This window comes from Hippopotamus amphibius, chromosome 12, assembly GCF_030028045.1.
Source record: "Hippopotamus amphibius kiboko isolate mHipAmp2 chromosome 12, mHipAmp2.hap2, whole genome shotgun sequence".
Classification (NCBI taxonomy): Eukaryota; Metazoa; Chordata; class Mammalia; order Artiodactyla; family Hippopotamidae; genus Hippopotamus; species Hippopotamus amphibius.
In genome coordinates this window covers 55,630,839-55,653,336 of record NC_080197.1, presented here as the reverse complement: position 1 = coordinate 55,653,336, position 22,498 = coordinate 55,630,839, and the positions used below count along the sequence as shown (strand labels likewise).

The window sequence follows — 22,498 nt, the reverse complement described above, 5'->3', positions numbered from 1 at the left end:
GGCTTCAACCTGGTCCCAATCCTATCTACCCTTGGCTAAAATCCGAATTGCAAACCTTTCCAGTCATCTGTCCTTTCCCAAACTCTCATCATTTTCCTTTGTGCTTTCTTTCCTTCCTCATGGCCTTTTTTCTCCCCTGCATCACTCTACCCTAATATTTCCATCAGTGTTTGTGCCATCTAGCCTTTACCACCTTGCTTTAACTGAAATTTGAATATCTAATTAGAAGCTATCTCAAATAGTTTGTTCATTTTTTCCCCATGGTCAGGAGGATGTTCAGCATTCTTTTAAGTCCTAAACATTGTACCTCCAGACACCTTCTTTGTAGGCCATGCCATCTGATTACTATTCTACCTAGAATCTCTGCCATCCATCAACATCCCGTTTATTCCTCCACACTCTTTCATGGCTTTGGCATCTGAGTCACCATCTTCCTCTTCACATCAAATTCTGCTACATCAATGTAAATGACTTAATAAATACACCCATCCTCACCAATGCTTCTTGGCCTGATCCATTCCAGTGGTCTTCAGGTCAACTCATTGATAACTATTCCTATGACCTCATCGTGGACCTTGTCACCCAGAGCTGCTTCAACTCTGGAATTCTGAATTCCAACATCTCACTCTCTGAAAACAATCTGTCATTGAAAAGGTGGAGCCTTCAGTGTTCTCGTCACTACCGTTATTCCTTGACCTCAGTGAGTGCTCCAGTCCCTTGACCCCTCCCCCCATTTTCTCCCAATTTATCAGCTCCTCTTCCCCCAGGTTTTCATTTCCATCCCTAATCAGACTAGACTACATAATTTTTAACCATTGTCCTAAATCGTTGTCTTAAACTGTATACTCCATTCTCTTGCTATCTTCCATACTTTACCTCCAAGATTCAAATCCTAGATGAATTCTAATGTCCAGCTTCTTTGCACCTGTTCACGCACCACCAGGCATAGCTGGTGGAAAACTGTACCTGTGTGCAGACCGGTGCCACTAATTATGTCCTCATTTTGGCTAGACCCTTATTCTTACTCAACAGTACTGTGCCTGCCCTGATCATCTGCTTCTCAAAATTCTTACAACTGCTTCTTCACCATCCTCCTCAAACCCTCTAACCCACAATTTTCCATGCCATTTTCAGCTCATGATTTCCCTTCCTATTTCAAAAGAAAATAGAAGCCTTAAGATAGAAACTCTGTCAATTTATCCTTTCAGGAGGTTACTTGCATGCATTTATCTGTATTTACACCTAATTAGTGTATGTCTCTCCTCCTGTGAAAGGTTAATTCTTGAACTTGGCTCTGGATTGCATTTGCATTTCTCTCATCTCTTTGTGGGGTTTCTTTATAATATTATATAGTGTTTAGGCAGCAGCAAAGATGTTTATACAGAAGCTGGGTAAAATTAATAGACTAGAATGAAAATAAAGATCCTGAGTCAGGATGACAGAATAAACAGTCGCTGGAATTTTTAAAGTGCAAATTAGAATATCTTATCATATTTCCACTGCAGTACATGATGGGGATGCAGTTTTAGCAGCTTTGTGTGTTGTGGAAATGGACCTTTATGCATCTCTCACGATTTTTCCACAAGACTCATCCACTTGAAAATTGACTGTTACTGAGTCACTTGCTCCAATAAGTCCTGAAGTGTGTGATCAAACAAGAGTATGAACACTGAGGAGTCCAGCAATGGTAAGAAAATAAATCTATAGTCAATATAGTTTTACTAATGGTTGGGCTTTTTCTCTTGGAAAAAATCTGGAAGCCGTGCCAGAACCTTTCACCACTTGTTACCTTTCCTGAATGTGCCCTGGCCCAGGTACCAGTCAGTTCCTCCTGCATCACTGGGTGACTGCAATGTGCCAAGCATAGTGCTATCCCAGGGGCTGTGTCCAGCTCTGGGGGAAAAATGTGGTGGGTGATGGGAGCAAATAAGATAAGAGTTATATTTTTGTCAGGAAATAAAGTGCTGCTAGTCAAATACCATGCTGCTTCCCCAATAATTTCAGTGAATTCTAGATTGAGCTAAAAAAAAGGAAATTTTCTCTTGTGGAATCAGTCAGCTGATTGAGGAATCAGAGCTAGTAGAGCAGATGTGCTTTCATTACTAAAGCTCTAATGTTCAGAAAGATTTGCCCTTAATCTCTTGAAATACCAAATTACACCCTAAACCAAAAAAAAAAAAGAAAGAAAGAAAGAAAAAAGAACCACCCCCCGCCACCACCACCAAAAAAAAAAAAAAAAAAACAACAACCAGGGCATAGCTAAGAAGAAGAGGGATATTGGCTCCTTTCATAACTTTGGGCCTTAGTTTCTGGTTTGGGAAACAACAAATCAGAAATGCCCAAACTTTTGAAACAGGAAAACCAGAGCAACAGAGTATCAACCACGTTAAACTGGTGATATATTGTCATAACAGAATGAATATATTTCTAACACTTGCTAATTACTAGCTCAATTTAAAATGTAAAGAAACTCTTTTTCCTACCTTGTTTTAATGCATCTGTATAATAAGTTGAAGGTAAGGATTTCTGTGCTCGTGAAACAGAACCAGCAAGTCTTTGCAGCTTGAAAACACCCAAAAAGTTCTAACCCCAAACTGGAAAGTATTAAATCCAGCTTGAGCTAAGTGAAGAAATGGTTGATGTAAGGCCCTCAAACAACAGTTTACACCAGTGCTTCTCAGAATGTAGTCTACAGACCTCTGAGGTCTCAAAGATACTTTCAGGGATCCACAGGGTCAAAAAATTTAAGATGTTCTTTACCTTTTTTACTGTGCTAACACTTGCACTAATGAAAATACAACTGCAATTTATTAAACTTAGCAAGAACAAAGGCAATGACCCCAAACTGTGCTAATAGTCATTGCAGTCCTGATCATCAGGCCCTCAAAGTTGAAAACAGAACAAGAAAATCAGTTTCATTTAAGGATGTCCTCGAAGAAGCAGTTAAAATACTTATCTTTCAGTCCTCCCTTACATGTCTTTAATATTTTGTGTGATGAAGGGGAAAGTATATAAAGAACTGCTGTCTACCACAGTAAGCTGGTTGTTTCCAAGAAAAGTGCTTGTGGGATTGAGTTGTGAGCTGAACTAGCTGATTTTTTCATGGAATATTGTTTTATCTTAAAGAATAACTGATAGGCAAGCTATAGTTACTGAGATTTAACTATTTGGCAGACATTCCCTCAAAATAAACGAAGTGAATTTGTCACTTAGGAAAACAACTGACAGTATTTTTTGCCAATGATGAACTTGAAGCTTTCAAATGAAAAACAGATTTTTGTAAGACTTCTGTCAGTCACTATGAGCTTGGCAGCTTCCCAATACTTAAAGATTTTCCTGATAAGATTGGCTATGATATTAACAAATATGATTTGTTTATAGTATATAATGAAGCATTAACATTTGGAAGATGTGTGTAACTCAGTGAATTGTTATTTTCTAAATGACCAATGCATAATGTTGTAAAATTATGCATGAGTAAAAGATCCATCTAATTAGTGAGATAGGCCAATGGATCTTAGTGTAACAGAATATGAAAAGTTCATTGATAGGGTTTTAGATTCCACATTGTGCTAAACTTTAAGACACTATAATTTGCCACATTTTTGGTGTAATATCAAAAAAGAATATCCAGCGGGCTTCCCTGGTGGCACAGTGGTTTAGAATCTACCTGCCAATGCACAGTACACAGGTTCGATCCCTTGTCTAGGAAGATCCCACATGCCATGGAGCATCTAAGCCCATGTGCCACAACTACTGAGCCTGTGCTCTAGAGCCCACAAGCCACAACTGTTGAGCCCATGTGCCACAACTACTGAAGCCTGCGTGCCTAGAGCCCATGCTCTGCAATAAGAGAAGCCACTGCAGTGAGAAGCCTGCTCAATGCAACGAAGAGTAGCCCCTGCTCACCACAACTAGAGAAAGCCCGCGTGCAGCAGCGAAGACCCAACGGAGCCAATAAATTAATTAGTTAATTTAAAAAAAAGGATATCCACAATTATCTAGAAAGACTTTTAAAATATCCCTCCCTTTCCAACCACGTATCTGTGTGAGGCCAGATTTCCTCCATATGTTCAACCGAAATAATACAACGAAGATTGAATACAGAAATGGATATGAAGGTCTAGTTACTTCTACTAAGGCAGATACTAAAGAGGTTTGCAAAAACCCAAAGCAGTACCAATCTTCTCAATATAGATTTTTTAATCTTGGAAAATATTAGTCACTATTCAAAATAGTCACTTTTCAAAAAAAATATGTTATTTCTCTTAACATTTAATGGGCTTATCATGGTTTTAAATGACAAATAAATATTTTAAAATCTCAGTTTTATTTTCAAATATGTGAAGTATTGGTGGGTATAACCACATAAAGGCTCTTTGGGATATTCAGTAATTTTAAGAATATAGAGATCCTGAGAAAAAAAGTTTGAGAACAGGTGGTTTAGCTTATCCTAGTGAGAGAAAAACTATTTTACTTATGCTAAACTATAGGTACACAGAAACTAATATGTTTTGTGACAGTTAATTCCAAGAGAAATGTAACTGGTTCTGCTGTTTATTGATTAAAGTATGCTTCACATAGCAACCCCAATGTCCATCGACAGATGAATGGATAAAGAAGATGTGGCACATACACACAATGGAATATCACTCAGCCATAAAAAGGAACGAAATTGAGTTGTTTGTAGTGAGGTGGATGGACCTAGAGTCTTTCATACCGAGTGAAGTAAGTCAGAAAGAGAAAAACAAATACTGTATGCTAACACATATATATGGAATCTAGAAAAACGGTGCTGATGAACCTAGGGGCAGGGCAAGAATAAAGATGCAGATATAGAGAACAGACTTGAGGACATGGGGGGAAGGGGAAGCTGGAACCAAGTGAGAGAGCAGCATTGACATATACACACTACCAAATGTAAAACAGATAGCTAGTGGGAAGCTGCTGCATACCACAGGGAGATCAACTCAATGATGGGTGACAACCTAGAAGGGTGGGATGGGGAGGGTGGGAGGGAAGCTTAGAGGGAGGGGATATTGGGATATATGTATAAATACAGCTGATTCACTTTGTTGTACAACAGAAACTAGCACAACATTGTAAAGCAATTATACTCCAAAAAAGATCTGGAAAAAAAAAAAATGCTTCACAGATTGCAGCCAAGGAATTTTTACAGAGTTCCAGCATTCTATCAGTCAGAGTTCTTTGGCTGAAAGCAACAGAAACCAACTAAGGCAACTCAGTTAGTTTTCTATTGTTGAGTAACAAATTACTCAAAATTTAGCAGTTTAAAACAACACATAATTATCATCTCACAGTTTCCATGCAGTTTTAGAACCCATGGAACTTGTTTTTTTTTTTTTGAAATCAGCGGAAGAATCTTTCTTTAGGAAGACAGTCAGTCTTACAAAGGGATCACTGAGTAGATTAGACCCACCAACGATCATCTCCCTTTCACTTAAAGACCTTAATTACACCTTTCCCATATAAGGTAACATAATCACGGGAGTGTAAGCCATTACCGTTGCCGTTTTCTATTGGTTAAAAGCAAATTAGAAGACCCGCCCATTTTGAAGGGGCGGGGATTATAAAGGGTGTGGGTCATTGGGGGTCATTTTAGGATTCTGCCTACCAGAGTAATGTAAACAAATCCCAAAGAATTTATTGAAAGTAAATGAGGTAGCCACACAATCAAAGGAATGGCTGAAAAGCCAGCCTTGGAAAGGGCAAGAAGCCCTTTTCCATTTCCTAAAAGCTATAAAAAACTTGCTTTTTGTATCAAGAGGACAAGTATTAATCGACTAGATTATCTAGTCAACATACCACTACTAGGTGAATCAATTCCATATTTTTTTTAACGTTGTGTCCCTTTACTCAAAGTTTAAAATCCTGCCCCTTGGCTAAGTGGGGTGGAGAGTCTTGAATGACAGCCCCACAAAAACTATCTACAGTAGAAAAAGAGGTACTGCCCCAAATGGAGGTTTTGAAGAGTAGAAGGGGAGAGAGATGCTGGAAGGCCAAGATGCAAATGTCCACCAAACCCATCAGAATCAAAGGTAGCGTTACCTTTCAAAGAGCAAAGGCAGAGAAATATTATCCTTCAACAATATATACTCATGATGTAAATTTTGACAAATCTTTATGTTTATGAGCTCAGGTTTTGAAAAAACTCCTGAATAGATCATCATTACATTTCCTCATTGACTTGTTTTTTAATGTCACAAAGTAGTTTCACGTTATAGTTTGACTATTTCATTTATTATTGCTATGAAAGAGGGACAGATGGCTTTTTGTAGCTTTAAACAAAAAGACTATTTAGGAATTATTTCCTCGCTATATTTGTTCTTGCCAAACAATGACTATCCAGTTGTCGTGATCTTACTTCCAATATTCCTTTTATCCTATGTTTGAGATGACATCTCCTGCCCCAGTTTTCTAGCCATCATCTATTGCATCATTCCAAGAACATCCAAAATTGCTCTCCCTCTATTAAAGCGACAAATGTTCATATTCCTCTGACTCCAGTTTCCAACCAGGGCACCTCCTAAAATTCACTTGACCACTGCTTATACAAAGTAAAAGTTCAGTTATTTTTATCCCAAGTGTCTGGCTGGAATCCACCTCTCCTTAATACGCAGATAATATTAGCCTCCCATCCCATGGATTTGGGAAATTTCCAAGGGTGCCTGGCAGGCTTGTATTCTCCTGATTACCTCTCACTCTGAAGTCCTGCTGCCCCTAGACTCTGCATTCCTTTGCTTATTTGTTCATTGCCTGCTGTGACGGCTCTTTCCATACCACTTTTGAGGGCAGGCGTGGCTCCCTTTACCAGGAGTGCCGCGAACAGAAATGTACAGCAGACGCTTCCTTAAGGCATAGGGTGACACAGAGAGATTACAGCACAAAATGGGAATTTTTAAAAATCTTTGCTTCACTGTACGTATTTCACTGCCTCATTATGCACAGCACAGATTTTTGTTTGCATTTCTTCTTCCTCAGCCCCCACACTGCAGTCAGGTCCTCTCTTTTCTCTCTGGAATATTCTCTCTTTATATCTATCTATATATATATCTTTCCTGTCATGCGGCGCGGGTGAGATGTGATGGTTCTCATGACTAAACATGCCCATACTTTCCTGAACAAAAAAGAAATGATCTGCGTAACAGGATTTCTGCCTTTTTCCTAGCTTTGTATTATAAATCTCTATGTACAATATCATCACTTTACATTTTATTAGCATTATCTTTTGTTCTTTGTAAGCTTTTACTGAGAAGAGACTATATCTGTTAAAGATGTTTCCGATAATATCTGGGCCAAAACCGATTCCAAATACTATTTTTTGGTGGGAGGAGGGGAAGAGGTAACATAATGGAAAAGGGTAATTAAGCTGTGTCATTAGTCACAGAGAAGAGTTATACATGTTTTAAAGTGGTAGGAATTGTATTTTTAAAGGACATTTTTGAAAATATTCTGAATTTGTACTAAAGAAGAGTTAAGGTAAGTATATGCTTACATATGCATGTGTGTCTGTGTATATACATGTGTCATGTAGGGCTATGTACGTATGTAAACATGTGCTAAAATGCTCATCTCCACTTCTGTCTTCTTTTTTTTTTTTTGTCCTTTAGTAGTACTGTGACTTTTTCTTTATATTTGACAGAAATCTAAAAATACATTCTCAAGAAAATGAAGGAGGAATGTCTGTAAATTTTAGATACATTTTACCTAGGTGGTCTGCAAATTGTGGTTTCTATTTTTGTGTGTATTTTTACTCAATTTCCTTTCCTTTTCTTCAGGAAGAAAGTCCAAAAGTCTGTTCCCCCTTTCCTCTTGTCTCTCCAGCTCAGTCTCTTTATTTGTGGTGGTGGTTGTTTTAATTTCACATGCTGAGGTGTGTTTTGCAGACTGCATTGCAACCTGACACTGTTTCCTTTGATGTATTCTGAGCTGTTTTTCCAATAAAAGAATGAACTATAAAATCCTTCCTTTCCTTCCTGTGTGAACGTTTGAAATAAAAAGCAAAGAGTCTGATTTTTGCTGCTGCGTGTTCCAGCCACGGGACGTGTGTTACTTGCTGTCTGTCCTGCCTTTTATTCCCCAGGGGAACCTCAGCTGCTCCCAGGAGTGGTTGATGCCCAAGAGAATTGCTGATGGTGTCGCAGAGCTCCCTAGAGGGGTGAGGAGATGCCCCCTTTCGCTGGAGAGTCTCTCCAGAGAAAACACTTGAGTCAGGACACACAGCGACAGTGAAGGACGGTGACTGTGGGGGCCTCAGGGGCCCTTAGTGTGCCACTTCTGAACACTCAGCATGGACCTCGCCTCTGGATATATTTTTGTACATCCATTTCAGTGCACAGCATTTCCTGGTACGCAAAAGGACTCACACAGGCTTTGACACAAAACTTCAGGATTTCAGTGGAACTGGAGAGCAAGGTTTCTGTGACGTTTGAGGCCTTTCCCTTGGCACCTTTATGCCATTTAGCACCGGATAATCCAAATGACAAAATGTAGTAATTAAAACAAAAAGACTTACTTTCTTTAAAATTTTATTATCCTTAATTAACTCCTTTTCTTGGCCTCTGAGCACTATTACACAAGACAGTTTACCCAGCACTCTAAATGAATGAATATAGAGACGCTGATTATCTGCATCATGGAGGTCGCATGTTGGTTTTAAATACTTTTAAAGTTACATAGGGGCCCACATTCCGTGAATGAAATGCCCAAATTCAGTCACTGGCATGCGGCAGACGTGGGAAGCACTGTGTCCCATAAATGAGAGACAACATATTCAGAGAACTATTTCCCTACGCACAACTCAAGTCTCTTCACCTGCTGGGCTCTAGAACTTGCTCATACATTCAATTAATGGTAAAGAAATATTGGATTAAAGTTTCCATTATAACCCGAGGTGTCTCCTTAGACTCAAAAGTGAACTTTTCTGCTAAACCAGCAGACCCACAGACAAATAGCATTACGCCTATAGTCACTTCCTTTTAAGGAAAAATAAAAGTCATCCGTAAGTACAAATGAGGCTTAGCTGAGGACAGTAGAAGAAAAACCTCTTTTGTCTTTTCTACATTTGGGTAATGGTTAATGGAATAACTATGGAATTAATGAAACCAGGTTCAAAACCTCACTCTGCCACTTGTGTGGCCCCACTCAGAAATTAATCTCTATAAATTCCCTTATCTATAAAAGGAGTAGAATAGTTTTGTGGAAATAAATGAAGACCTACCAAATGAGAACAAGCAGAGGCTATTTATTCTGAGCTGGCCACAGCAAGGATGTCAGACGCGGTCACCTGCGTTTTGGCACAGACACAGAAGCAGGCACAGGAGCAGGAAAGCTTTACAGTGGAGAAAGGGAAGGCTGCAGGTCTGCCCTGACTGGGGGCTGCTGGCATGGGGACACTGTAGCCGGCTAACTAGGAGTAGGGGCATTCTGTGGGGTTGGTTAGTGGTATGTATTTGGCTTTCCCTGGTTGGTGCTAAGTTGGAAGAGGAGACAAAAATTAAGGAAACTGTCAGTTGTTAATCAGGCCCTGGCTGTGATAGAAGTTATTGTTCAGCTTTCTGAATCGTTCCTAGAGGTAGCAATTTGACTTTCTAAAAATCTGATTTCTAGCCAGCTGGCTTCCCGTGTTGTTTATTGTAGAGAACAGGTTGAGCTCCTGGGCAGGTTGCTGTGGGTTGTGGGTCAAAATTCTATTTTTATATCTGCTCTGGCCATGGACCATTGGTATATCCAGTCTCTCAGTTGTACCTGTGAATAACATTCATTACAGGGCAGTCGTAGCGGGTGCTCGATAAATGGAAGTTTAGTCTCTGCAATTATTTGAAACCACTGCTATCTGGTGCATTTTTCTTGATGTCAGTGCTGGAGTTTCTTGATGTCAGAACTGGGTGGATGTGAGGGAAGCCAGATGATGCTGGTATAACCAGATGCTTCCCTGGGGACTTATGTCAGAGTCGGTACAGTATTTCACTTGTAGGCAAAACACCTGTGAGTACCTTAAGAGCGCTTGGAATTGCACATCCCATTTATTTCATTTCTAAGAACTGTCCGAGCCCAAAAGAAACTCCAGCATCCTAATAGGTCTCTAAATTCATCCTGAGTTTAGGATGTGTTTCGGGGATACCAATGAGCTTAAAGCCACTTGCAACTGTTAAAAGTTCTATAATAAAAACTCTCACATGAGGAGAGACAAAGCACCTAATCCTGAACAGGTGGGTGTCTTGTTCACCCTGTACCCCCGGCATCCAGCACAATGCCTGGAACACTGTATACACTTATTCAGCAGTTGAGTGAATAAATGAATGAATGAATTTCCCAACTTAGATCAGTAGCTATTGTAAAGGTAGTAGGCGTCGCCTTGCCTGCTATTTGCTCTGTAATTTAGATATTCTTGTACGTTTTATTCTTCACCAGAGCTCTTAAAGTCTGATTAAGCTAGAAAAAATCAAATGATTGATCACATAGTTTATAATGATAGAAAAAAATTAAAAATGACTATTTTGGTCACTTTCTTCCCCCAAAATGCTGAATTCTGAAAAGAATGTGCCAATGAACACATTAAATGGAATTTTAAAACCTTATTCAATGAACTGGAAAGGAAGATAACTTGAAGTAGCTTCTTATTAGCGTCCATGTGAAATGGTGCCTAATTTGAACTTTAAATGCTGAACTTATTCAGTGATTTCACAGAAGTATGCTCCAAGCCATTTGGTTCACACAGCCTCTTGGGGACTGTGCATCTCAACGTGACAGGCAGAACATCTTGCATTTTGTATAGCGGCGTCCCCAGAGACCAGGATTTCAGAGATAAGAACCTCTCTGAGCATCCAGCCATTGATGGCGTGCACTTCATCCTCCACCTCCACATCCATTTATCCATCAATTTGGTCATTTATTCATCACTTAAGTAACATTGATTGAGCATGTAGAGTTTATGAGGCACTAGGGATAAACAGTGAATCCACCATCCCCTCCCTCAAAGAGCTCAAGGGTATGATATGAAACCAGTGATGAACGTAAATGCGTCTAGAGACAAGATCTGACAGAATTTATTCACTCAATTACAATATCTGGAGCACAGAGTGATGAGTAAGCTCTCTCCCCTTGAAGAACTCCAGCTCTTGTACAGCAGAAAACTCATGTTCACAAACACGCAAGAGAACATGGTTCGTAAGAGAAAAACCAAAATGTCCTTGCAGTGTTTCTGCCACCCATCGCTTCATTCCAGCCTCGATGACCCAACTGTAAAATGTGTCACGTTTTGTCCAACCTTTTTAAAATTAAATCCTCCCAATAAAACTGTTCCCATTTTACAAGTGAGGAAACAGCATCTGGTGAAGTCTAAATCACTTGCTAAAAGTCATGGCTAGTAAATAGTGGAGCTGAAATTCAAACCTATATCTTCCGTATTTAGATGTTAGTACTCCTCTAATTATATTAATGTTTTTCACACGTATAACCAGCAGAGGACGTCATCCAGATCTACTGAATCAGAATGGAATGAGGGGTGGAGAGAAGGCTGAGAATCTGCAGTTTGAATAAGTAAACACCCAGATGAATCTGAGTTGCACTTCCGGTGTGAGAACCACTACTGCCTTTCCCCTCGTTGAGCTCTTCCTTACCGCCAGCCTGGACCACTGATATAGACTCCATTTTCTTGTGTTTCCCCTCCATTCTCAGCCCCTCCTCTTGATGATCAGTCCCCTGTTCAAAATCTTTTGTGCCTGTGAAGACCTACCTCTTTATCTGGGCATTGAATTTCCCACAATCTGTTGTCATCTATTCTTTTGTCCAAGGACTCCTTGACTTCTTGTTAGGAATTATCTCCTGCAGCCATGCTAGTGCATACCTCGCATACCCATCAGACTTTCTCATACCCCTTTGCTTTACCGTCATCATAACCTTAAATACCTTCTGAATTTCTGCATCTCCCATCGTACTCCTTATTCAAAAATCAGTTTCGTAGTACACAAATGATTTATTGTTTACCCTCAAAAGAAGTAAACACTCCTTCCTGTAGTCACCTTAATATTTTATATTGTTATATATGAACATTTATTATTCTATATTATCTTTTATACAGTGTTATATCTATGCCAGGCTTTGCCTTTTACCATCATGGTGCATGGATTCTCTTCCTGATTGGAGGCAGGCCCTTAGAAGACAGGCAAGAATCCAGACTCAGGAATTCTTTTTTTTTTTTTTTTAATCTCTTTATTGGAATATAGTTGCTTTACACTGCTGTGCCAGTTTCTGGTGTACAACAAAGTGAATCAGCTGCATTTATGCATATGTCCCCATATCCTCTCCCCCTGGGACTCCTTCCCACCTTCCCTATCCCACCCCTCTAGGTCATCACCCATCATCGAGTTGATCTCCCTATGGTATGCAGCAGCTTCCCACTAGCTATCTATTTTACATTTGGTAGTGTGTATGTGTCAATGCTCCTCTCTCACTTTGTCCCAGCTTTTTTTTTTGATTGATAAGTAGATATAAATTGTTTGCCCTAGATACCAAATGGTTAATAATAAACTGCATTGGCCTGTAAATTCTGAAATAATGGTTCAGATTTAGAACTAGATGGCAGAGGTTAGGCTGTGAAACAGCAGCTTAAATGATATGAAAAGTAGTCCATCCCTGTCCACAGTAAAATGAACAGAGAGTGGATTTTACAATTTCAGTAAATACTATGAAAAGCATGTGAAACATAGGTGATTTGATTGGATCCTATATGTTAATTAGCATCATAAAAGAGTTAACAGTCATTTAAATAACATAGTAACTGGAGGAGAGAAAGGGTTCTTTTATTTCTTTGTTCAAGTTACTATCAAACAACTAGGCATAAGAATTTGTCCCAAATGCAGCTTTAATGGACTGTGCCTTTCTGATGGCTTGTACTTTGTTGTATAAAACCTGTATTTTTCTTCTCATATTATTAGCTACTACCCACAGCTTAGTACAAATATGAAGTACTTAATTTTTTCAAATCTCTAAGTACCTTCTCTTAAAGACAATTGTCTAAAATCTTTGTTGATAAAATTCATTGCACATTATCAGAGAAAAATAAGAGTGCTGTTTGTGGCTTTTTGCTCTTTTGACATGGAATAAGGTCCCGTGGAGAGAATTGTGACAGGGAAAGGGTTAGCTTTACTTCAGAACTTAGTCCTTCCAATAAAGATCTGAAGAAGAAAAAAAACAAAAAACAAAAAAAGAACCAGTCCTTCATAAAGGCCTAGCCGCATATTTCCAAATGCATAGGATATTTATATTTATTCAGATGTTTCCTGTCAATTTATTGGCACAGGTTATGGTCAGGAACTTCCATTGGGAAATAAGGATTTCTGATTTACTATATTATATCAATTTATGTATAATTAACTTTCATATTAAACTTTTTTAAAAATATAATTTCCCACATGGTTCAAGAGTAGTTAGCTGGTGTATGGCAGTGACAGGCAAGAGTCTGTCCTGGAATCTCACTACATGAAGTGATGAACTCTGTGGCTTTTCTTTGGACAGGTATAGTTAATGGATACTGTGTCTAGTCATCGACAGTAACAAATTCTGAGAACTATGCAAAAGAACTATGTATTATGTATATAAGCCGTCATCATCTTTTGGTGTAAACAATAATTTGTGCTGTGATTTTGTACCAAGTCTTCCGTGTTAGTCTGTGAGTCAGTTGTCTTTTTGGTGGACTGAGTTCATGATGTTAAATCAATCTCCTTACAATCAGGCTTTGTTGTAAACAATCTTCACACATTCCAACTATTTTGTTCCCACACAGTTTCCTTGGTTGGATAAAGGCTCGAGATATGGTTGAGTGAAAATAGAACTCTCCAACCTTATTTCTAAACTCTGCTTGCATGAATCTGAATACGGGTCTTTTAGCTCATGTGAGCAGCAGAGGAAATGACTGTATCTTGTCAGAAGAAATTAGGACCCTTTGACGTATAACCTTTTTCATGCCAAGATGGTATAATACGTTCATTAATCATTGGTATGCTATCCTACTACCTGTGCATAGATTTCCACCATATTTTTTTAAATCCTTTAAATAGTCATTTGTTTCAACTTTTAGTGTTGGGAAGCAGGAATATAGAGCAAAAATACTTCTCAAAAGTTTTAGTTATTGATTTGAAAAGATGTGTTTCTATTCCACTTCTTCCAATGGACGTGTTTTATTTATGGGTGACCCATGTGAGCGTTGATGCTTGTAGTAAATACATAGTCTCTCCATCACAGTGACCTTAGTGCAAGCTTGGGGCCTTAGAAGCTCCGACTTCAGCTCTGGCTGAACTGAAGCCATGCTCTGCTGACTCCCTGTTGTGTTATCTCCATTCCACTGTTGTCAGAAATGAGAATTCTCAGGTAAGCAGGCAATTTTGTGCCTTGTTTTAAGGAAAAAAAACGATATAGGGACAGCATAGACTCACGTTAAAGACATAAGCTGCAGAAGAAACTATGACCTGGGATCAGAGCACCTCCATCAAATTCCCTACATCAACATTTCTCCTTCCACCTGTATCTGAATCAGTTGGGGTGTTCACTAAAGTGCGTCTGCCTGGGCCCTAACTCAGACTTTCTAAATCAAAATCTCAGAAAACGAGTGCTGGAAAAGAACAATTTTAGCAAACTTTCCAATGATTCGAATGCACCCTAGGGTTTATGAATTAGCCCCTGACTTTTTATTTATTGATTAAGTGAATCAGTCCTTTCAGTGCCGACTCATTTATTTGTTGATTCAACAATATTTATTGAGCCACTTTTCATTACAAAGTACTGTGCTAGTTGACTTTTGAGGAATAATGCAGTATAAAATACAGCATCTGCAGCAAGTGTTTTACTACATAAGTTGGATGACAAGATGTGTCCTCAATATTTGTTAACAAATAAGCACACGGTATTTTTTGATATTTTATTTATTTATTTGGTTGTACCCAGTCTTAGTTGCATCAAGAGGGCTCCTTAGTTGTGGCTTGCCTGCTCCTTAGTTGCAGCATGTGTGCTCCTTAGTTGTGGCTGGCAGGCTCCTTAGTTGAGGTTCTTGGGCTCCTTAGTTGTGGCACACCAGCTCCTTAGTTGTGCCATGCTAACTCTTAGTTGTGGAATGCATGTGGGATCTAGTTCCCTGACCAAGAATTGAACCCAGGCCCCCTGGATTGGGAGCCCAGAGTTTTAACCACTGCACCACAAGGGAGGTCCCAAGCGCAAGGTATTTGGATTCAGGGTCAAAGTAGTATTCATAGTATAACATATAACATGTAACAACCAGAACAAGAGTAGCATCATTCAGTTCTGGTTGATGACACTTGTAGTTCTCTTTTATTTATTACTCTATTTGATTATTAAGACTGTTCTGTGAAATAGGAGAAGAGAAAATTAAGTCTCAGAGCTGACAGGATTTTTTACTGCTAAAAATTTATACTGTGAATCTTTTTCCAGCCATCCCAAAAGAGACCTATCATCTTTCCCAGGTTAACTGTGCATTGGGGAAAAAGAAATAGAGTTTTCATGGACTACTGAACACTGACTCTGAACTGACACTAATGCCAGGAAAACCAGAATGTCACTCTGGTGACAAAATAGGAGCTTGTGGAGGTCAGGTGATCAATGGAGTTTTAGGTTAGGACCATCTCGCAGTGGGCTCAGTAGGTCCCCAGGGCGATTCTTTGATTATTTCTCCAGCTCAGGAATTCATAACTGTAATGGATATACTCAGCAGCTGGTAGAACCTCAAAATTGCTTCCCTGTCCTGTGGAGCGAGGCCTGTTATGGTGGGAAAGGTCAAGTGGAAACCACTACAACTGCCTCTACCTTGAAGAATAGTAAACCAAAGAAGTACGTCATTCCTAGAGGGATTGCAGAGATTAATGTCACCATCAAGAAGTTGAAAGATGCAGGGATAGTGATTTCTACTACATCCTCATTCAACTTGCCTATGACAGAAAAACAGATGGATTCTGAAGAATGACAGTGGATTATTGCAAACTTAATCCAGTGGTGACTACAATTGCAACTGCTGTACCAGATGTGGTTGCATTGCTTGAGGAAGTTTATACATCCTTTGATGCCCGGTATGCAGCTATTGAGCTAGCAAATGCTTTTTTCTCCATCCCTGTTAATAAGACCACCAAAAGCAGTTTGCTTCACCCTGGCAACACCAGTAATACACCTTCACTATCCTACCTCAGGGGTATATCAACTCTCCAGCCCTACATCATAATTTAGTTTGGAGGGACCTTGATCACCTTTCCCTACCAACAAGATATCATATTTGTCCATTACATTGATGACATTATGGTGATTGGACCCAGTAAGCAAGAAGTAGCAACAACTCTAGATTTATTAGTAAGACATTTGCATATCAGAGGGTGGAAATAAATCCAACAAAAATTCAGGGGCTTTCTATCTCGGTGAAATTTTAGGGGTCCAGCAGTGTGAGACATGTTGAAAAATCCTCTCTAGGATGAAGAATAAGTTGTTGCATTTGGCCTCTCCTACAACAAAAAGAGGGACACAGCACCTAGTGGGCCTCTTCAGATTTTGGAGGCAACATATTCCTGATTTAAGTGTGTTACTCTGATCCATCTGGTGAGTAATCCTTAAAACAGCTGCTCACTTTGAGCAACGTCTAGAACAAGCAAAGGCTTTGCTGCAGGTCCAGGCTGCCATGCAAATCACTCTGCCTCTTGAGTCATATGATCCAGTAAATCTAATGGCGCTCCAAGTGTCAGTGGCGGACACCTGTCGGTGGCTGTTTGGAGCCTTCAGCAGGCCTCTCTTGGTGAGTCCCAGCACAGGCTCTTAGGATTTTAGAGCAAAGCCCTGCCATGCTCTATTGGGTAACTGCTCTCCTTTAGAGAAACAGCATCAGGCCATCATGAACTGGGTGTTATCTGCTCCACCAGCCGTAAAGTTGGGCACACACAGCAGCACTCCGTCATTTAGTGGAGGTTGTATATAACTGACGAGGCCCAATCAGGCCCTGAAAGCACAAGTAAGTTACCGGAAGCAGTGGCCCAAATGCCCATAGTCCCCACTATTGCTACACTACCTTTCCTCTCCCAACCTGCTCCTATGGCCACGTGAGGAATTCCCTACAATCAGTTGACAGAAGAAGAGAAAACTCGGGCCTGGCTTACAGATGATTCTGTTGATGTACAGGCATCTCCCATAGTGGACAACTACAGCACTAGAGTTCCTTTCTGGGACATCCCTGAAGAACAGTGGTGAAGGGAAATCCGCCTGGTAGGCAGAACTTCAGGCTGTGCACCTGGTTGTTTTCCTTGCTTGGAAGAAGTGGTCAGACATGCAGTTACATACTGATTCATGGCCTATTGCCAATGGTTTGTCTGGATGGTCAGGGACTTGGAAGAAACATGGTTGGGAAATTGATGACAAGGAAGTCTGGGGAAGAAGGATATGGAATGGGCAAAAGCCCAAAGATACTTGTGTCCCATATAAATGCTCACTGAAGGGTGACCTCAGCAGAGGAAGATTTTAATATTCAAGTGGATAGGATGACCTATTCAGTGAATACCAGTCAGCCTCTTTCCCTAGCCAGTCCTGTCATCACCCAATGAGCTCATGAACTAAGTGGTCATGGTGGCAGACATACAGGTTTATGAATTGGCTCAGCAACATGCCCTTCTGCTCACCCAAGGCCAACTTGGCTACCTCCATGGCTGAGTGCCCGATCTGCCAGCAGCAGAGACCAACACTGAGTCCTTGAGATGGCACCATTTCAAAGGGTGATCAGCCAGCTACCTAGCTGATTACAAGCACACCTCAGAGATATTGCAGGTTCAGTTCCAGATCACCACAATAAAGCAAATATTGCAATAGAACATGTCACATGAATTTCTTGGTTTCCCAGTACATCTGAAAGTTGTGTTTATACTATACTGTAGTCTATTAAGTGTATAACTGCATTATATCTGAAAAAAACAATGTACATACATTAACTAAAAATACTTTCCTGCTAAAAAATGCTAACCATCATCTGAGACTTCAGCAAGTCAATCTTTTTGCCGGTCGAGGGTCTTGCCTCAAGGTTAATGGCTACTGACTGAGCAGGGTGGTGATTGCAGTTGGGGTGGTAGTGTTTCTTAAAATAAGACAACAATGAAGTTTGCCACATCAATGGACTATTACTTTCACAAATAATTTTTCTTTACCATGTAATGCTATTTTATAGCATTTTATATACAGAGCTTCTTTAAATAATTACAGTCAGTCCTCTCAAACCCTGCCACTGCTTTATCAACTCAGTTTATGTATTATTTTAAATTCTTTGTGATCCTTTCAACAATCTTCACAGCATCTTCATCAGGAGTAGTTTCCATCTCCAGAAACCACTTTCTTTGCTCATCTGTAAGAAGCAATTCCTCATTCATTTAAGTTTTATCATGAGGTTGCAGCAATTCAGTCACATCTTCAGGGTGCACTTCTAATTCTAGGTCTCTTGCTATCTCCACCATATCTGCAGTGACTTCCTCCACTGAAGTCTCAAACGCTTCAAAGTCATCTTGTAGGGTTGGAATCAACATCTTCCAAACTCTTCTTAATGTTGAGATTTTGACCTCTTCCCATGAATCACAGATGTTCTTGATGGTGTCTAGAATGGTACATCCTTTCCAGAAGGATTTCAATTTACTTTGCCCAAACCCATCAGAGGAATCACTATCTATGGCAGCCTTGTGAAAAGTATTTCTTAAATCATAAGACTTGAAAGCCAAAATGACTCCTTGATCCATGGACTCCAGAATGGATGTTGTGTCAGCAGGCATGAAAACAACATGAATCTTGTTGTATATCTCCATCAGAGCTCTTGGGTGATATTTTGAAAGGAAGCTTCTCTTCTGAGCAGTAAGTCAACATATTCAGTAAACTGTGTTACAAACAGATGTGATGCCATCCAGGTTTTATTATTTCACTTACAGAGCACAGGCAGAGTAGATTTTGCATAATTGTGAAGGGCCCTAGGATTTTCAGAAGGGTCACTGAACATTGCCTTCAACTTAAAGTCACCAGCTGCATTAACCTCTAACAATAGAGTCAGCCTGTCCTTTGAAGCTTTAAATCCAGGCATTGAATTCTCAATTTACGAAAATCCTAGATGGCATCTTCTTCCAATATAAGGCTATTTTATCTACACTGAAAATCTGTTGTTTAGTGTGGCCGCCCCTGTTAATAATCTGAGCTGGATCTTCTGGATAACTTGCTGCAGCCTCTACATCAGCCCTTGCTGCTTCACCTTGTACTTTTATGTTACAGAGATGGCTTCTTTCTTTAAATCTCACGAGCCAACTTCTGCTAGCTTCAAACTTTTCTTCTGTACCTTGCTCACCTCTCTCAGCCTTCACAGAATTGAAGAGAGTAGGGGCCTTGCTCTGGATCAGGCTTTGGCTTAAGGGAATCTTGTGGCTGGTTTCATCTTCTATCCAGGTCACTACACCCTCTTCCATATCAGCAATAAGGCTGTTTTACTTTCTTATCATTTGTGTCTTCACTGGGATAATTTCCTTCAAGAGCTTTTCCTTTGCATTTACGACTTGACTTACTGTTTGGTGCAAGAGGTCTAGCTTTCAGCCTAAACTCAGCTTTAGACATGCCTTCCTCACTAAGCTTAATCATCTCTAGCTTTTGATTCAAAGTGAAAGATGTGTGACTCTTCCTTTCACATGAACACTTAGAGGCCATTGTAGGATTATTAATTGGCCTAATTTTAATATTGTTGTGTCTCAGGGAATAGGAAGGCCCAAGACAAGGGGAAAAAAATGGGAAAACGGCTGCTTGGTGAAGCAGTCAGAACACACACATTTACTGATTCAGTTCACCGGCATATATGGGCTTGGTTTATGGTACCCCCAAAACAGTTACCATAGTAACAGCAAAGATCACTGATCACAGATCACCATGACACACATAATAATAGTTTAAAAGTTTGAGGTATTGTGAGAACTACTAAAATGCGACACAGAGACATAAAGTGAGCAAATGCTTTTGGAAAAATGGCCCCAGTAGACTTGCTCCATGCAGCATTGCCATAAACCTTTAATTTGTTTAAAAAAGAACAAAAACAATATCTGGGAGGCAAAATAAAAGGAAGTGCACTAAAACGAGGTATGTCTGTACATTGAAGTGCCCCATCGTGGAGGGGGCATATCTTGTTCTTACTGCAATAGAAACTTCGGATATGGATTTGTTTTCCCTACATGCAGTGCTTCCACAACTACCATGAGTAGGCTTATCGGATGCCTTGTGTACCATCGTGGTATTCCACACAGCATTGCTTCTGGTTAAGGAACTCAGTTCACAGCAGACGAAGTGTGGCCGTAGGCTCATGCTCATGGAATTTCAGTGGCCTCTTTGTGTTCTCCTCCACCCTGAAGCACCTGTTTTGATAGATGGTAGAATGGCCTTTGAAGATTCATATACAGTGCCAGCAGGTGGAAATGCCTTACAGGGCTGGAGTAAGGTTTCCCAGACGGATGTATGCTCCGAATCAGCATCTCACATGCGGTGCTGTTTCTCCCATAGCCAGGATTCACAGGTCCAGGAATCAAGGGGTTGAAATCAGAGTGTCACCACTCACCATTACCCGTAGTGGCCCATGAGCAAAATTTTTACATCCTGTCCTCACGACCTTTTGCTCTACTGGCTTAGAGATCTTCATCCCAGAGGAAGGAAAGTTCCTACCAAAGAAACACAGCAATGATTCAGTTGAACTGGGAGTTTCGACTGCTGCCCAGCCACTTTGGGCTCCTCGTGCCTCTGAATCAACAGGCGATGATTCAGAGCTGACTGAGGTGATGGATCCTGACCACCAAGGGGAAACTGGACTACTTCTCCACAACGGAGGTAACAAAGAGTATCTGAAATACAGGAAATCCCTTAGGGCATCTCTTAATATTATCATGCCCTGTGATTAAGGTCAATGGAAAACTACAACAACTCAATTCAGGGAGGACTACTGATGGCCCGGACCCTTCAGGAAGGAAGGTTTGGGTCACCCCACCAGGTAAAGAATTAAGGCAGCTACAGTGCTTGCTGAGGGCAATGGGAATACAGAATAAGTCATGGAAGAAGGTAGTTATACATATCAGCTATGACCGTGTGACCAGCTATGGGAATGAGAGCTGTAATTGTCGTATTTCTTTCTTATTTTGTTATGAATACATTTGTGTGTTAGTGTGTGTGTGTATATGAAGCAGATATATTCCTTTTCTTGACTAATCCTCTGACTGTGTAACATAGGATGTGTTGATTTTATATCATAAAATTTAAGTATCGCTAACTTTACATCATAGTATTTAAGTTATGGGATCTCAAGGATAAGAATAAACATTACCCAAAGACTTTGCATCTTCTTCTGGAAAGGTTCAGCATGTTTTCGGTTGTATGCAGGACACCTGTAACATGTTGGGCAGTGGTATAACCTTGTTATTGTCCTTATGTATAGATTAAGTATGATTGAAGGAGATGCATAAGGGTACCAGTTGACAAGAGGTGAATTTATGATGGTTGTTTTGTATATCAACTTGGCTGTGCTACAGGGTCCAGATAGTCGGTCAAACATTATTCTGGATGTTTCTGTGAAGGTGTTAATTTGCATGAGATTAACATTTAAACCAGTGGACTAAAGCAGGTTATCCTGCATAAGGTGAGTAGGCCTCATCCAATCAGTCGAAGGCCCTAATGGAAAAGAGCCGGACCTCCCCAGGGAAAGAATTCTGCCAGCAGACTACTAGACTGCCTTGGGCTTTAAACTGCAACTCTTCCTTGACTCTCCTGCCTACAGATTTTGGATTTACCAAGCCCCCACAATCTCGTGAGCCACTTCCTTAAGTGTGTGTGCGTGCGTGCGTGTGTGTGTGTGTGTGTGTGTGTGTGTGTGGTGTGAATGTATATATTCACCCTTTTGGTTCTGTTTCTCTGGAGATCCTCACACTGATACACTGATAATCTATGTCATATCATTTCCTAAAAGAAATAGTCTTTCATTCTAAACAGAGCATGAAAAAGTTGTTGGTTTACCACTTATTCAGTTAGGTTCCTTTTGTCATTATGTTAGTAGATCAACCATTCTTTTATTTATAACCTGACTCAATTTATACTTCACCAAGAGAAAATAGGAAGCATTTGATTTACATTCTCTTGATATTATTTTGGAATCGTCACATGCTGACTGATGTTTGACTTACCTATAAACAATAATAACAATATCATGCATTTTTATAATACTTTCCCATTTAGCAAGAATGTCTGCATATTAATTATCCACACCTAACAGAGTGTAGCACACTTATTTAATCAATTATGATGAAGTGATGGATTTAGGTCATATCTTTCTCCTTTTTCATTTCTGTTAAATTTGGAGTTTCTTATGAAGACTTACTAAGGAGCTAAGCAGAAGAAAACTAGGAGAAATGTGTTAAGTTGATTGCTAAATTTTGTGTTCTTAAGCCAGCCT

General features: G+C 40.0%; 1 protein-coding gene and 1 pseudogene across 1 annotated transcript in view; both read left to right on the top strand.

Moving 5' to 3' along the window:
• LOC130833999 (uncharacterized) overlaps nt 1-21,137 on the top strand; it is a 42,526-nt pseudogene extending 21,389 nt beyond the window's left edge.
• Nucleotides 1-22,498, top strand: part of FAR2 (fatty acyl-CoA reductase 2) — a 133,941-nt gene that overhangs the window by 58,455 nt on the left and 52,988 nt on the right. The gene's annotated exons all lie outside the window — the stretch shown is intronic.